Source organism: Pleurodeles waltl, chromosome 10 (assembly GCF_031143425.1).
Source record: "Pleurodeles waltl isolate 20211129_DDA chromosome 10, aPleWal1.hap1.20221129, whole genome shotgun sequence".
Taxonomy (NCBI): Eukaryota; Metazoa; Chordata; class Amphibia; order Caudata; family Salamandridae; genus Pleurodeles; species Pleurodeles waltl.
Window position 1 is genome coordinate 603,497,673 of NC_090449.1, and position 18,351 is coordinate 603,516,023.

General features: G+C 44.8%; 1 long non-coding RNA gene across 1 annotated transcript in view; it reads right to left on the reverse strand.

Moving 5' to 3' along the window:
• Positions 1 to 1,446: 1,446 nt before the first annotated feature.
• Positions 1,447 to 18,351, reverse strand: part of LOC138260795 (uncharacterized) — a 28,320-nt gene continuing 11,415 nt past the window's right edge. The window contains exons 2-4 of the long non-coding RNA XR_011198995.1: positions 4,292 to 4,390; positions 3,745 to 3,831; positions 1,447 to 1,855 (exon numbers count right to left, since the gene is read on the reverse strand). This is a non-coding gene — a long non-coding RNA (uncharacterized lncRNA). The remainder of the gene's footprint in view (positions 1,856 to 3,744; positions 3,832 to 4,291; positions 4,391 to 18,351) is intronic.

Sequence of the window (18,351 nt, forward strand, 5' to 3'; positions counted from 1 at the left end):
CTGGATTTGTTGCCATAGACAAAGGCAGGAACATATTCAGGCCATGGTAGACGGTGGCTATTTCAGGGTCCTGTGTTTGGCGCTCTGCATCAACCTGGTTGTGCAAGTCTTTGTCAAAAAGAGGCACAGCAACATGCTGACCACCTACAGACAAATCTGCACTAATTTCAGACATTCTTTTAAAGCCCAAAAGATCGTTGTGGATTTTTCAGCGTGGTAACATAGTACCAGTTAAAGCGCTGATACAGGAGGTGCCAACATGTTGGAACTCAACCTATTATATGTTGCAACGTCTGTTTGTACAGTACAGAAAGATCAACGACTATGTCAATCAAAGAGGAGGGGATGCAATTGGGAAGCTATGACCATGGATGCGGACAAATGGGGCCTAGTCAAATGCCTGATACAGATGCTGCTCCCTTTTAAGGTTTTGACACCGGAAGTTAGCAAGAAGGGCCAAGCTATCCTGTTGTTGCATCAGCTACAGGACCAGCTAAAGAAGGTGTCCGAAAGCATCGCACTTGGAGGTGTGATCGAAAACTCAGAAGCATTTGCCTTGGTTGAGAGCCTAAGCTATGGCTTCACTTGTAATGCAAGGCTGCAAAATAACACCCTTGACTCTGGGCCCACTTCTCCTGACTTCATGATTTCATTTCCTAAATTTAGTTTTAAATACTTGCTCACGACCATTGCAGAGAAAAAGTTGATATTGCTAGTTATTATCATATCAGGTCTTCTTTGTTGTGTGTCATTGTCGTAGTCTAGTTTCAGTCTTCCTAAAGTTATGATATAATATGACCCACTAACTCTCTGTTTTCTTTCAATCTAGTTGACATTGATGGATAACCCTTTGATTAATCCTGCAGTTGGAGTTCGCATTGGTGGTAGTGGCACCTTCTGTCTTCCCTGTTAGCATGCTAGCCTGCTACTACTACTACCTATCACCCCCTTAAGATGCCACTGTGAGAAAAACGCTGCAGTAAAGAAGACTCCCTCGCTTCATCTATTGAGGTAAGAGAAGAACTATGGTCTGAAGTTATTTTATTTAGTTAGTAATTAACTCCCACTAAAGAAGAAGTTGTCAATGTGTATCTAGGTTTTTGAAGGCAAAATAGGCAATGGCAATCATCCCCTAGTGGTCAATATAGTTGCAGAAGGCAAAAAAGCAAGGGTATAAGTAAATGATATGCACTTTTTTCGCATATTCAAAAAACAGGCTACACTAAAAGACAGCAGTGCAAACTAAAATACCAAAATAAAAATTTGAAGCATAAATCAAGTAAAATAAATGATCCCCCTTTTTTTTTTTAAACAAATACAAAAACCTACCCTTTCCACCCACAAAACGCCCACCCCTCTCCCAAAACAAATAGCCCTGTCGCCAAAAAGTTTTAAAAAAGTCCAATATGAAAAGTTTTTGAAAACCCATTCCCAACTCCTTCCCCACCCTCACTACCCACAAGTCCCTCCCACCAAAATAAAATATAAAAAAGGACTCAGAAGTGGGCACTGTATGTATGGGTCCGGAGCTGGTCCAGGTTCTGCTTGATCCTAGAGAGGCGGCTCTCCACCCAGTCCATCCGCTGCAGGATACTGTGGAGAAATGCCATGTCAGAGTGGGAGCAGCAGGTGCAGTCAGGGATCCTGACAGCTGGCGGTGGTGCTGGCGATGTAGTTAGCCAGGAGGATGGGGCTTGTGCGCTGCTGAGTTGGGCCCTGGGTCCGAGGCAGCTATTTCAGCCTCTTTCTTCTCCAGGACCACCAGCCACTGGTATTCAGCCTGAATGTTCTCCAGTCTCTGTCACCTTATAGGCAGCTACCCCTTGCCTGTTTGGTAGTCATCCAGCAGGAATAGCTATATTGAGAAAAACAAAAATAAAGAAGACAAAATGTAAACTCTGCTCTCAACAAACACTTTTTCAAAAGTAGGTAGTGGGTGGCACAGTAGAATACACTGCTAGCCACCTAGAAACATTGGAATTTTATGTGATTATGATTAGGAGAGTGACATGGCCAATTTTATTTGTTTACCCACACATGCCTCACTTAAAAAGCACTGACTGTCTAGTAGAAAAGAATGAAGGCAGAATAACACCCGATTAAAAAGACAGTGATTTGTTTCTTTTAAAGGCTTTTCTAGTAAATAAACAGACACTTTTAGTGGAAAAATAAAAATGAATTACCTATCCTTTATGAGTAAGGCATTATGCACTATAGAGCACAAGTTGTGCCAAATTAATGGAGGCATGCTACCCAGCACTTTCAGAACTTTGCTACTATCTGCACCTGGGAGAGCTGTAGTTGACCATTATCTATTTTAAATTCCAATGGCCTTGCTCTTCCCCAAACCTATTTCACTTAGTTTCTACCCTGACTCCAAAGAGGCAGATGAATAAATAAGATATGTCACACATGTCATAAATACAATGTGGATCTATTCATCCTGTCTTTTGTAAGTAGATGGTGGGGAAAATAATGCACTGCACTACAGGGAAAGAAACGGGCTATATAGCTTGCATTTGGCACAATCATCACAGAGTATTCTTTATGCCAAACTTGAAATCAAATCAGGCACTCACTAGTCCCACTTTACTCACTGGCCTCAACCACGACCACAAATTCTTTCCAACAAATTAATTTGCTGGGGAGTAAGGAAAGGAAACTTGACTTACTGTACTGCAGAGTGAGGTAGAGGGTTTAGGTGGATAGGGAGAGCTTTTGCTACAGAAGAGAGGTGTTACACTGATCATCGATTCATCGTGTGCCTAAGCTTTGGCTTATTCAGTCACTGTATAGACCAAAGTCTAAAGGGATAAATCTGAACAGGCATAAAATAAATCTGTTATGGGAAACCATGAAATATATTTTGGAAACACTTCACAAAGCCATAAAAATGTGACACATGCCAAGAATGTTTTTTTCAATTTGTTTGTTAGGCTGTATTGGAAGAACTTGGGAAAGAATAAAGGAGTGAAGTATTAAGAGGTGACTGAGTGGGCGAAGGAAAAACAGCACACCTTGTGTGTTCGGTTTACAATGCACTTAAAACTTTGTAAATGGTGCATTAACTGAAGCAGATGCACATTGCACAGCCAACACTGCAGGCACAAATTGAAGCATACTGCACTTCGTTGGTCATGGGTAGGGAAATGCCATGGGATGGAAGGGGTTAGATGAATGATGATGATGGGTGGGATACATATCTGCCTTGTATGACAAATATAGTGAGTCAAGGGATTAGTACACAAAGTGAAATACCCCCCATACTTTGAACATAGCTTTGATTAGCATAAAACACAAAGTAAGCAAAATAGGTGTGCAGCATGCCCCTCTACAGAAGCTTTACTTTCTCCCATCCAGTGTTTCACCAAAATTCACAATCCATTATCCATTCATTCAGTATCCACTATCCACCCTTTCCTTCAATCATCCTTTCACCCATCCATCTATTTACCCAATAGTTACTCACCCATGCATCATTTCACCCAGGCCCGCTTCCTTTCCTTTCACTCATTTCACCCATCCTTTATTTTAACCTTCTGTTCTTTCTGTTTCGATAAAGCCATCACTTATTTTTTAGCATACAATAAGTGTGCTTTTGCTGAGTTGCAGATAGAAGATGCCATAAGTAACCCAACCACTGCTGTAGCTGTAACATAGGGGGGGGGTCCAATCACAATCACTACAACACCCTTGTATCTAGTGAGTAATATTAATTGTCAATAAGCAAGCAATGTGACTTACCACCACCCATTTCTGCCGTCACTTTTCCTTGTGCTCCATCTACTCCTTCAGCGGAACTTCAGCCGACTCCACTGGTGGCCGGTGTGGCTAGAAAAGTACATTGTACAGTTTTTAGATGCCAGGTACACTTCCTGTTAATTTTTTAATTTAAAAAATGCAACCGCAATACATCAATACAGTTCAGTTAGCACTGCAGTATCTTCTATCAAAAATATCACTGTGGGCATTTTGTTGGTTCACAATGTTAGAAAAGGCAGGTAGTCGGGCCAACCAAAAACTTTGCGCAATAAAGGGGCAGAGCTATAACCTGTGATAAAGATCACTCAGAATCACTGAGGTGCAATGAAGGGGTGGACTAAAAATGGTCAATGAAAGACAGAAAAAAATAGATGAGGCATGAATAACAGGAATTAAACAAAAATTGGATAGGGGAGTTGGAAACAAGAAGACAGTATAAAAAATTAACAAGGCAAAATTAAAAGTAGCATAATAATGTACAGAGGTAAAAGTTAGGGAAATAATAATAATATTAAATAGTAGGACTTACTGGGATGAGCAGAGCCCTTAGCATTGGCATTGGTGGTCGGCGCCTCCCCAGCTTCTGCCAGACCCGCCTCATTGGTGCCCCTCTTCTTGCCCTAGGGTGCTGATGTAAGAAGTAAAGAAGATAAAAAAACTTAGACTTAGATTAGTGGTACAGCTAATCTCCACAAAATTATTATATAACAGACACATGCAGTAACATTATACTTATATCAGTTTGCCTATGGTACTAATGTGATCGACTATCATTGAGTTGGCTATAATCCTAAAATCCCTATTCCAAATTTCCTTAACAAAAACTACATGTGGAACTAATCCATTGCAATGAATGATCTTTGATTCTATTCTCATTTCTCAACCACGAAGATGGACCAACTCAGTCTCTCTTTTTTGCAATGAATAGATGCATACTAGTACTACACATCACTGTGAAATTTCTTGGGACTGTATGAGCTACATAAAGGAAATCACAGAGAACGTTATCTAACTGATATCACTAATTCACTATGGTGACAGGAGGACAGAGGAGTCTGCATTACAATGGATTCTTAAATAATCAGCCAAAGTGAGTGCCTACAAGTACGATGATGTAGCGCTGAGCACCTGGCTAGCTCTAACTGGATGACAAAATAAATAATATTCTTAAATTAAACTAAATGTAACTTACATCTGAGTGTGAGCAGCATGCTATTCGGAAAACAAGTTAGCATTGTAGAACACAAACACAATATTGGGGTTAATACTCATGAGCCTTGGACTCTCGAAGCCTAGCAGGTCAAGCAGGTCCGTCTTGCGGCTGATAATATCTGTCTAGTGATGCATCAGCTGCTGGGTGGTGCGCTGGACCTGAGTGGTGCCCCGACACACACCTGCACACCACAGCCCAATGCAGTTGACGCTCCCACAGGGGGTAACCGCTCCCAGGCCTGCTTCCCTCCGCCAGCATGGAGGGGAGGTGGCGCTGCACATAGAAAACCAGCGATGCCACCTCTTCCTCACAAAAAATGGGATAGGGCTGCACCCCTTGGCGGCATCATTGCCTACAAAGTAGGCGGCTGCTGCTGGCTGTCTGGGGAGGCCTGGCTCTGCCACTCGCCTGTTCACAGGCACCGCTCTGCCATGGTGCTGGATAGTGGAGTGAGGAAAAGAAACAGAGGTGAAGGAAGGAAGAAATAACTACAGAAGTAAAGGGAAAAATAAACAAAAATACAAAAAGTCACAAAAAGCACAAAAAGTGAAAAAAGTACAAATACACTGGCACAAAAAGACACACTAATACAATAAGTAAAAATGGGGGGTAGATGAATAACAAGGGTGGAGGATTGAAAAGATTATCAAAGGATGAAAATAACAGGCCCATTACCATATACAGAGTGAAAAACAAGATAGCTGTGGCCATGCGAACTGCGTGGTGCTGTGTGTGTGCAATTTTGACTGTGAGTATGTACTTTGTGTTTGACATAAAACGCAATGCAAATGGGAGCAACAAGGAACTCTGCCCGCCCGCAGAACTCCGCGTAGGACACCAGAGTTTTTTTTCCACTGCGTGGAGTTCTGTGTAACATGACTCCACGCATTCCACCCAGGCCTAGTATTTTTATTTGTATTCTATGTAATCAGTCTTTTGACTACTTCATATTATGTTATGTTATTCATTTCTTTTATCTTTTACGTTTATTGAACATTTAGTGAGCACTCGTGTGACCTGTAGTCTTGTCCTGTTGCCTGTTAAATCTGATTTGCACTACATAAAACTGTTAATAAAATAAATGTATATATGTAGCCCACCAACTTCCCCCACAAAATGTTTTTAGTGAATATGCATGTGTGTGTATTTATGCAGGTCTTTACTGGTGTTCTTGAACGCCGAGACTGATTTAAAAAACTAAAAACATATTGTTCTCCACTCCATTTGTGAACTCCCAATGCTTTGTGTGGGTACCAGGGCCACAGAGAAATTGATAAATCTCACCTCTCCTTTTAAAGAACTATCAGTGTGGGATGATCATCATAGTGAAAGGACATTACTGCTCAGTACTATGAGGTCTTGTGATGCTCTTTAGTTCCTGGGCCCATTGATGATCCTTACTGTTAAGGCAACTTAAAACACTTTAGTACTTACTATGACCACTAAGGCCTTCATTACAACTTCGGCGGTCTTTCCAAAAGTCCGCCAAAGCTGCAGGCGCCAGTATACCGCCAGTGCTGGTGGTATATCTGGCTCCCTATTATGACTTTTCCACTGGGCCTGCGGACAGTAACAGTGCTTCCGTCCGCTGGCCCAGCAGAAAAGTCACATCAACATTGCAGCCGGCTCATAATAGAGCCGGCGGCAATGTTGATGTGCAGCGGGTGCAGCTGCACTCATCGCGCATTTCACTGCCCGAAATTTGGGGAGTGAAATGAGCGATGGGGCTGTGCCTGAGGGCCCCTGCACTGCCCATGCCAAGTCCCCCTTACCACCAGCCTTTCCATGGCGGTGTTTACCGTTGTGGACAGGCTAGCGGTTGGGGACTCATAGGCCCTCATTACAACTTTGGCGGGCTTTCCAAAAGACTGCTGAAGCTGCGGACGCCAGTATACCGCGGGTGCTGACGGTATATCTGGCTCCCTATTATGACTTTTACGCTTCGCCAGCGGATGGTAACAGTGTTTCCGTCCGCTGGCCCAGCGGAAAAGTCACATCAACATTGCAGCCGTCTCATAATAGAGCCGGCAAAATGTTGATGTGCAGCTGATGCAGCTGCACCCGTCGCGCATTTCACTGTCCGAAATTCGGGCAGTGAAATGTGCGATGGGCTGTGCCTGGGGGCCCCTGCACTACCCATGCCAAGTGCATGGGCAGTGCTGGGGCCCCCAGGGGCACCCAGAGTCCCCCTTACAGCCAGCCTTTCCATGGTGGTGTTTACCACCATGGACAGGCTGGAGCACTGCTGCCATGGGGATTATGACTGCCAGGCGGAAGCCCTGCGGTATGTTGGAGGGGCCGGCTGTATGGCCGTGGCTAATGCGCCACAGTCATAATAGCTGGCGGAACACCGCCAGCCTGTTGGCAGTGCTACTGCCAGTTTACCGCCGGCCGCCAGGGTCGTAATGAGGCCCATAATCGCCCTGGGGATTATGACCGCCAAGCGGAAGGCTGGCGGTCTGTTGGGGAGGCCGGCGGTATGGCCGTGGCTAATGCGCCACGGTCATAATAGCTGGCGGAACAGCGCCGGCCTGTTGGCTGTGTTACCGCCAGCTTACCGCCGCCGCCAGGGGTCATAATGAGGCCCTGAGTATCATTACTACTTGCCGCCATTGATGGTCATTAATGCATGGGGACATTAATGCATAGGACCATTGGCATACGTTTCTGCCTAGATCTATTAAGCGATATAACTTCCTGGCAACATTGATGTTCATCACCACATAAGGTCAGTATTGATGCTCCCTAATGCTTGGCCGCATTGATGCTCAGTGAGGCTGGCTAGGGCGATTGAGAATGAAGACAGTGATGCTCATTGAGGCTGATTATTGTCAGGGAACATGTAGGTTCATCGAGCCCTGCGGTGGTTCAGGCGTATTAATACTATCCTCAATTACATTTCCATGCAGACCTGGGCCATTAATTCTTATTAACATCATAGTGCATTAACTTTCCTTACTCACTGAGCCCATAAATCAGGCCTGGACCATATGACCCATCAATGCATGGAGCTGTTACGGCACATATTTACCAGGTGAAATGTATTCTTATTAAGGCTTGGCTACAGGTATGCTATAGCATTTGGTTCTACACCTCAAGAAAAACCAACTAATATGACTGGAAAAAAATTGAATGTTAAGGTTTAGGTAAGGTGGATGAGTAATGCGATAAGAAAAAGTCAAAAGAAAGGAAAGTCAACAGCCGCTAAATGAGTAATTATAGAGAAAGCGGAGAGAAGAAACTGAGTAACTAAGTGGGTTGCTTAGTTTGTTAAACTTTCAGTGATTCAGTTAGTAATTTTGGTGTGCTGGGAATGAATTTAATGTTAACTATGCTATTGTATTTTTTTATCTTACTGTTATTTCCTCAAAGAGTATGACAGTGGCTGGATCATGAATAAGGTCTGATTAAGCGTTTCGCGAATGGTATTCCCCGTCACAAATGTGACAGATATCCCATTCACTGCAGTACAAGTCCATTATATTCTATGGCACTTTTAACCCCTTCTGTGCCTTGGACAAGGTGATCTCGTCCAAGGCACCAGTTCCTGGGTGCCTTGGACGAGATCACCTCGTCCTGCACCCGGGAACCGGGGGGGAGCGCTAGCGCTCCCCCCATGGGCCCCCCACCCACACACCCCAGCTGTGGATGGAAGGGGAATCCCTTCCCCTTCCACCCCTGACACCCCAACCCCCTCCCCCCCCCCCCACTGCGACTTCAGCATCCCTTAGGCAAGGGTCGCTCCCCTAGGGGGCAAATTAAATTTAGGCCATTTCAGCCCCCTTGGGGGCAGATTGGCCTATTTTTATGAGGCCAATCTGCCTCCAAGGGGGACAGAAACCAATAGACACCAGGGAGTTTTTTTTTGGGGGGGAAATTGGCATAAGGCATAAGGGAGCGACCCCTTGGGCAAGGGTCGCTCCCGGGGGGGCATTATTTTTAAGGCCTTTTCTGCCCCCCCTGGGGGCAGATCGACCTACTATTAGGCCGATCTGCTCCCAGAGGGGGCAGAAACCTCTAGGCACCAGGGATCTTTTTTTTTTTTGTTTTGTTTATTTTTATGAGGCCAATCTGCCCCCAAGGGGGACAGAAACCACTAGACACCAGGGAGTTTTTTTTTTCTTCATGAATTTCACGCAAGGGGAGCGACCCCTTAGGCAGGGGTCGTTCCCCTGGGGGGCAAATTTATTTTAGGCCATTTCTGCCCCCTGGGAGGCAGATCAGCCTATTTTAATTAGGCCAATCTGCCCCCAAGGGGGGCAGAAACCACTAGGCACTGGGGATTTTTTTGTTTGTTGTTGTTTTACAGATGGTGAGGGACCCCTTAGGCAACGGTCGCTCCACTGGAGGGGCAAATTGTATTTAGGCCATTTCTGCCGCCTTTGGGGGCAGATCGGCCGATCTTAGGTCAATCTGCCCCCAAAGGGGGCAGAAACCACTAGGCACCGGGGCTCTTTTTTTTGCGCCAATGTCACGCACGGGGAGCGACCCCGTAGGCAAGGGTTGCTCCCGGGTGGGGTTGGGGGGGTGGGGGGGCAAATTTATTTCAGGCCAGTTCTGCCCTCCCTGGGGGCAGATCGGCCTTTTGTTATTAGGCCGATCTGGCCCCAGGGGGGGCAGAAACCTGTAGGCGCCAGGGCTAAAAAGAAATTGGTGTTTTTTTTTGTTTGTTTTTTTAGAGATGGGGAGCAACCCATTAGGCAAGGGTCGGTCCCCTGGAGGGGTAAATTGTATTTAGGCCATTTCTGCCGCCTTTGGGGGCAGATCGGACGATTTTAGGTCGGAAACCACTAGGCACGGGGCTCTTTTTTTTGCGCCAATGTCACGCAAGGGAAGCGACCCCGTAGGCAAGGGTTGCTCCCGGGTGGGCCCCCAAGGGGGGCAGAAACCACTAGGCACCGGGGATTTTTGTTGTTTGCGCCAATGTCACGCAAGGGGAGCGACCCCGTAGGCAAGGGTCGCTCCCGGGGGGGGGGGGGGGGGGGGGTTTGGGGGGTGTGGGGGCAAATTTATGCCACTAGGCACCGGGGCTTTTTTTTTTTGCGCTAATGTCACGCAAGGGGAGCGACCCCGTAGGCAAGGGTCGCTCCCAGGGGGCAGTTTGGGGGGGTAAATTTATTTTAGGCCATTTCTGCCCCCATGGGGCCGGCTGAGTTAGAGGCCAAAATCCACAGGTAGGCACTTTGTAAAAAACACCTCTGTTTTCTGTGGAAAAATGTGATGTGTCCATGTTGTGTTTTTCGGCATTTCCTTTCGCGGTCGCTAGGCCGACCCACACAAGTGACGTACCATTTTTATAGGGAGACTTGGGGGAACGCTGGGTGGAAGGAAATTTGTGGCTCCTCTCAGATTCCAGAACTTTCTGTCACCGAAATGTGAGGAAAACTTGTTTTTTTTGCCAAATTTTGAGGTTTGCAAAGAATTCTGGGTAACAGAACCTGGTCAGAGCCCCAGAAGTCACCCTATCTTGGATTCCCCTAGGTCTCTAGTTTTCACAAATGCACAGGTTTGGTAGGTTTACCTAGGTGCCGGCTGAGCTAGAGGCCAAAATATACATGTAGGCACTTTGCAAAAAACACCTCTGTTTTCTGTCAAAAAATGTGATGTGTCCAGGTTGTGTTTTGGGGCATTTCCCGTCGTGGGCGCTAGGCCTACCCACACAAGTGAGGTATCATTTTTATCGGGAGACTTGGGGGAACGCTGGGTGGAAGGAAATTTGTGGCTCCTCTCAGATTCCATAACTTTCTGTCACCGAAATGTGAGGAAAATGTGTTTTTTTAGCCAAATTTTGAGGTTTGCAAAGGATTCTGGGTAACAGAACCTGGTCAGAGCCCCACAAGTCACCCCATCTTGGATTCCCCTAGGTCTCTAGCTTTCACAAATGCAGAGGTTTGGTAGGTTTCCCTAGGTGCCGGCTGAGCTAGAGGCCAAAATCTACAGGTAGGCACTTTGCAAAAAACACCTCTGTTTTCTGTCAAAAAATGGGATGTGTCCACGTTGTGTTTTGGGGAATTTCCTGTCGCGGGCGCTAGGCCTACCCACACAAGTGAGGTATCATTTTATCGGGAGACTTGGGGGAACATAGAATAGCAAAACAAGTGTTATTGCCCCTTGTCTTTCTCCACATTTTTTCCTTTCAAATATAAGAGAGTGTGTAAAAAAGACGTCTATTTGAGAAATGCCCTGTAATTCACATGCTAGTATGGGCACCCCGGAATTCAGAGATGTAGAAATAACAACTGCTCCTCAACACCTTATCTTGTGCCCATTTTGGAAATACAAAGGTTTTCTTGATAGCTATTTTTCACTCTTTATACTTCAGCAAATGAATTGCTGTATACCCGGTATAGAATGAAAACCCACTGCAGGGTGCAGTTCATTTATTGGCTCTGGGTACCTAGGGTTCTTGATGAACCTACAAGCCATATATATCCCCACAACCAGAAGAGTCCAGCAGACGTAACGGTATATTGCTTTAAAAAATCTGACATTGAAGGAAAAAGTTACAGAGTAAAACGTAGAGAAAAATTGCTGGTTTTTTTCACCTCAATTTCAATATATTGTTTTTTCAGTTGTTATTTTCTGTAGGAAACCCTTGTAGGATCTACACAAATGACCCCTTGCTGAATTCAGAATTTTGTCTACTTTTTAGAAATGTTCCGGTTTCTGGGATCCAGCATTGGTTTCATGCCCATTTCTGTCACTGACTGGAAGGAGGCTGAAAGCACAAAAAATCTTTAAAATGGGGTATGTCCCAGTAAAATGCCAAAATTGTGTTGAAAAAATGGGTTTTCTGATTCAAGTCTGTCTGTTCCTGAAAGCTGGAAAGCTGGTGATTTTAGCACCGCAAACCCTTTGTTGATGCCATTTTGAGGGAAAACTACACAAGCCTTCTTCTGCAGCCCCTTTTTCCAATTTGTTTGTAAAAAAAGAAATGTTCACTGTCTTTGGCTAATTTCTTGGCCTCCTTCAGGGGAACCCACAAAGTCTGGGTACCTCTAGAATCCCTAGGATGTTTTAAAAAAAGGACACAAATTTGGCGTGGGTAGCTTATGTGGACAAAAAGTTATGAGGCCTAAGCGAGAACTATTCCAAATAGGCAAAAAAAGGCCTGGCACAGGAGGGGGAAAAGGCCTGGCAGTGAAGGGGTTAATAGGGTGGGCAGAGGGAGTATTCCATCCTCCAAAATCTAAACCAGGCCCTGAATTAGTAAATATAATAAGTACTTTGTGACCTAGATAACAATAAAAAATTGAATGTTGATAATTATGTGCAGCTAGGTGTAGATTTAAAATTTGTAATGTGATATCCACGTCTCAATGATATTTATATCATTAAAGTACAAATATGTGAAGTAAATTATAGAAATCCTATACTTACCAATGCATGCTTGCCTTCTCAATGTTTTGGTACTTGATAATGTGGCCACAATATTTTTGAGCAAGCTATTTCTTCAGTATTATTCTGGCAATGTACCCTGATTTTTATGTTAAAATAATTGAAAAGAAACAGCTGAAAAGTTAGTTAGTGATGTAATTTCGTTACTACAGAACTGTCATGAGACCACAAATAATCTGTAATAAAACCACTAGAGACAGGTTTTTAAGCTAAGATCACAAACATCCATGTTTTAGAAATGATTATTCGGGAGATACACATCGATGTTACAGCTACACATGAAGGGGGGGAAGTTATGCATAGGTTTATACATGTATGACAGATTTTTATTTTATGTTAAAGAGCAGTAATGCAAATTTAAGCCTTTTTGGATTGCATTTGAAAAAAAATATCACAGCGATTTTTCACTGTTTCAAAAACGATAATTCAGTGTAATATAATTTACATGCATTGATAGGTTTTGTGTACAGAGGTGCAACCTGGTTATTTGAAATGACAGAATGTGAGCTACATTTACAATGTTTATTTCCTCCTTTCTTCAGTTTGGCTTGGTATCTGACAAAAAGGAACAGTATGACATCTCACAGTCCATTTTCTTGCTGGGATTTCTTCTTGGTGCCCTGATATTTGGTCCATTTGGTGACAGATATGGAAGGCAACAATATACCAATAGAGCATTGCTAACATATAAGTATCATAATGTAGGCTGGTGCTTAGTTTTGATTAGTATCTGAAATGTAATGAATGGATCTAGGCAATCAGTCAGAATGCTTTCTTTACTGTTTGTAGCTACCGTTATAGGCCCACCCAGGGAACATTCAGTCGCTTCAAGCACCCAGTGCCAACGATATGCTATTGAGTTCAGGCTCTAATTAACCACCCCATTATTTTATCTCTAGTTCTAGCGGAGCAATGTGCAAGGGATGAGTTTTTTTTTTAATTCAACTGCACTATTATGGCTTTCTTTTGTAGCTGACTAAAAAGCTGATTTATAACAATGGCTTTACCTTCTTCCTCTGCCGCAGACGGAAAGTAAGCCCGATCGACCAAAGTTATTTGTAAATGGACTGTACTCTTTATAAAAACATTGATTGTTAATTGCTTTTAAGTTCTGTTTGTAATCAGTATTCTCTAGGTTTGTCTTGATTTTGATCTCATTTAACTGCATTAGACAAACCCTGCATAAATCTGAGTTCTGTTTTTTTATTCTGTATCTTCTAGGTTTATCTCGATTTTGACCTCTTTTTAACTGCATTAGACACACCCTGCATAAGTCTGGAGTTCTGTGTTTCTAATCTGTATCTTCTTGGGCTTTCTTCCCTTTCATCTCTCTTGACTGAATTAGGGACACCCTACATAAATCTAAGTTCTATGTAGTTAATATAACAACATTAATGCACGTGCCAAAATGTTGTTCCAACACCATAAGTGACATCTTAAAGACATCCCTAGGCTGTCCCTCCTTATGCCCAAGGGTGATCTCACCAAGGCTCTCATATAAATTATGACCCTCGATTCCTAAGTTGTGGAAAAAAATTCCCTGCTTCCTGGGCGCTGAGAACTTTTCACCTCATTGTCGGATGGGACTCTGGCGACTGAAAAATCACTCACAGATTCTGTTCCATTGTCCTCTCCCTCAGAAGCTGTCTCAGATTCTGCTATCTCAGTCTCTGATCCTGCCTCAGAGATGTGCCCTATAACCCAAATTAGGGCTTGAGCAGCAGTCATCCAACAAGATCCCATCTCTGCTACTGGCTAAACTGTTCCTCTAAAACACTAGCCTATGTAGAAGGCAGATATGGTCACAAATTTGCTGGGGTGTATGTGATGTGTGCAACAGTAAATGTCAGTCACCTTACCTTCGCTTCTTTCCTCAATCAGCTAGTTCTCTGAAGACACTGAAACCTCCCCCCCAAAAAAGACACACTATTACTTCACCTTGCCACACACCCATTATCACAGCCTTTAGCGCTGGTGGCGCCCAGTACAACATCCATATTTTGTGCTCCCACTCCCATGGCCTCCTCCTCGGATTCCCTCACTATCAGCCAGCAAAAGTGCCCTTCATCTCTCCATAGCCCACCATGCACATACATTTCATTTGTTTTGAAGCGCAGGTAATGGCTAGCTTCACTAATCCACTCAGCTATTCATATAAAATACAGATCTGTTCTTTGCAGCAGACATTACTTTATGGCGTCAAAACTGCCACAAAAGTCCAATCTCTTTCTCTAGCAGGAACATAATCACAAGAGTTATCTTGACATTTATTTTGCTGCCTAAAAGATATATATATATATATATATATATATATATATATATATATATATATATATGCTATACACATATATTTCCTTATATTTCCTATACATATATATATATATATATATATCCTATACATAAATATATAGGGAGTGTCTCTCTCTCTCTCTCTCTCCATATGTATATATAAAGAGATCACTTCTTTTATATGTGTGTGTGGTTTCCATGAGGGACAATCACAGCTCACAGGGAAATCACACATGCATTGGCAAAAACAAAAGTAATCTCTCTACATATATATATATATATATATATATATATATATATATATATATATATATATATATATATAAAATATATATATATATATATATACATATAGATATACACACACATGTATATAAAATATATACATGTGTATATATATATATATAGATATAAATATATATGAGCGAGAGAGAAATCTCTCTCCCTCTAAATAGTCTCTCTCTCTCTTTATATATATGTGTATATAATATTATATATATACACATATATACGTTTCACTCGGCACCAAACCTCTGCTGCACCTCTGACATGGTGCGTGTTCCGACTGGTGAGGACTGCCTAACCAATATCTTCGTTTCTCTGAGTCAAAGTCGGGCACTCACAAGGGGTATACATAAGACAATGTTGCTTAGCGAAATCTATTTATTAAACCACACTTGTAGCAAACAACAGACACTTTTTGGATAACTATCCTTTCTCAATGTCTTTGAGACATGGTGCTCCAGTGGGGAAAACAACTGTGTCTCCCCAGGGGTTTTAAATTAAAACCCCTCGCTGTTGTTGGCCAATGGTCATGCCCCGCACCAGAGAAGATGTGCGTGTGTTGGCCATTGGCCGACACACACCAATAGGGAAACAGATGTCCATTCAAACGAATAACAGACAGGTAGGGCTTAGGCAGCTTTTCTCTTTGAGGGGTGTTGGTGGACGTGCTGACCCTCACAGTATCTCGTCACCAATCTTAAGAAGTACTTCTGACACCACTTGAAGCTTGAATCTTCTTTAGTCCATTAACATATAGCATAGAGCCCAGCACAGCACTTTTCTCTCCTCACAAACAGTTTTGCTGCTACCATGTTAGACTCATGGCATCACATGGAGCACATAAGGATCATGGTTCTACACTGCAGTAGACACAACAGAACGTCCATGCTCTACCCATGTAACACCTACGAGATACAAAGGTGGTCATTATGACAATGGCGGTAACTGTTAAAGTGGTAGTAATTACCACCAAATTATGACCATGGCGGTGATGACTCCCATAGACAAACAATGCACCACACCAACCACCAGGGTGTTAACACCACTGACCACAGCGGCAGCCATCAACAGCCAGGAGGAAGACAAGGTACCGCCCACTATATTATGACATGGCAAACCGCCACGATTTCGAGGTGGTACCAACACCATCAATAGCCTGCCGGAAACAGAACACAGAAGACGAAAGACTCACCATCAGAGACACAGAGAAGATCAATGGCCCCATGGAACCGGAAATTCAAGTCTGCCCGACGCTCCTCTACACCATGCTCCACCTGGAACACCAATGCCGATGAAGACAATGACGGTGAGTACAGCTGCCTAGCACACAAGGGGGGGAGGGAGGAAAAGGAGAGTGACACACACACACATGCACAACACACACATACACACACACACACCATACACACAACCAGCTGCAGAGGAAAACAATCTCACAGGACACACCTCATAATAATGCAAGGACAACATTTAGACATAACTGATATTGTAATTTGATGCCAACAGTCACCATATTGTCCATGTGATAAGAGAATTTTGAGTAAATGTTCAGAAAGGGCCAATGGCCAGTCCAAAGTACAAAAGGTCCACATGGCTACAAGGCACAGTCTAAGCCCCAGGTTGTTCCCTGATGAAATCCACACTACACTATGCAGGGGCATCATGTTGGAAATGGCCAGGCACCTCGGTGTGGAGGGTTGGGGGCAGCTCAGCTGAAGTGGGGAGCTTGCCCACTGGTTCTGGAGGGGCTTCAAACCCATTATCCTTTGCTGGGGAGTGCAAGGTCACAGTCTCTGAGGTGGGGAACTTGCCCACTGGTTCTGGAGGGGGCCCCAGGCCCATTATCATTTGCTGCGGAGTGCAAGGTCACAGTCTCTGAGGTGGGGAACTTGCCCACTGGTCCAGGAGGGGGCTCCATGCCCATTATCCTTTGATGGGGGAGTGTAGGGTCACAGTCTCTGAGGTGGGGAACTTGCCCACTGGTTCTGAAGGGGGCTCCTTGTACAACAGTCCCTTGAGGGTGGGCTACATGCACTCTGCTGGAGGTGAGGGCTGCTTTGTCCCAGCAAGAGGTGAGGGCTGCTGTGACCCAGCTGGAGTTGATGGCTGCTGGGTCCGAGCTGGAGGTGAGGGCTGCTGCGTCCCAGCTGGAGGTGAGGGCTGCTGTGTCCCAGCTGGAGGTGAGGGCTCCTTGCCGCACTGCTGTTGGAGGGGGCCTCTTGCCTCTCTTAGTTGGTGGAGTGGGAACCTTCCCTTTCTTGGGTGGTGGAGTGGGATCCTTCCCTCTCTTGGGTGGTAGAATGGGATCCTTCCCTCTCTTGGGTGGTGGAGTGGGATCCTCCCCTCTCTTGGGTAGTGGAGTGGGATCCTTCCCTCTCTTGGGTGGTGGTAAAGTGGGATCCTTCCCTCTCTTGGGTGGTGGTAAAGTGGGATCCTTTCCTTTCTTGGGTGGTGGAGTGGGATCCTTCCCTTTCTTGCTTCCACTGTCCCCGTGGACTATTTGGCTGAGGTGCTGGGCTGGGTCCTTGTGACCCTGCTCTTATGGGTAGCACGGGGGAAGATTTGGAGGGGGAGGGAACAGGTCAAGTTGGGCAAGGAAAAGCTTCTTAGGGACGGTGGGGCGGGATGAGGGATGGGAGTGGAGGTTGAGGGAGTGGTTGCTGGATTTGGGTGCATGGGCAGTGTGCTGATGTGAGGTGGATGGCTGTTGGGAGTCTAAGGGGCATATTTATACTCTGTTTGCACCGAATGTGCGTCAAAACTTTTGACGCACATTCGGCGCAAACACTGCCCCATATTTATACTTTGACGCCCGACCCCGCGGGTGTCAAAGTTCCACCATGTGCGTCATTTTTTAGAAGGGGGAACCAGCCTTGCGTTAATTATATGCAAGGTAGGCGTTCCCTTCCAAAAAATGACTTTAAGGCCTGTGCCCCATATTTATACTGTGATGTCATTTTGACGAACAGGAGGGGGCAGGCCTTAAAAAACGGCGCCCAGCCTGATGGGCGCCGTTTTTTAACGCCTGGGTCAGGGCAGGCGTTAAGGGACCTGTGGGCTCAGAAGGAGCCCAGAGGTGCCCTCCCATGCCCCCAGGGACACCCCCTTGCCCACCCCAACTGGACACCCAAGGATGGAGGGACCCATCCCAGGGAAGTTAAGGTACGTTCAGGTAAGTATTTTTTTTCGTATTTTTTTTGTGGCATAGGGGGGGCCTGATTTGTGCCCCCCTACATGCCACTATGCCCAATGGCCATGCCCAGGGGACATACGTCCCCTGGGCATGGCCATTGGGCAAGGGGGCATGACTCCTGTCTTTGCTAAGACAGGAGTCATTTCAATGGGGGTTGGGCGTCAAAAAAAATGGCGCAAATCGGATTGAGGCCAAAATTTTGCCTCAGACC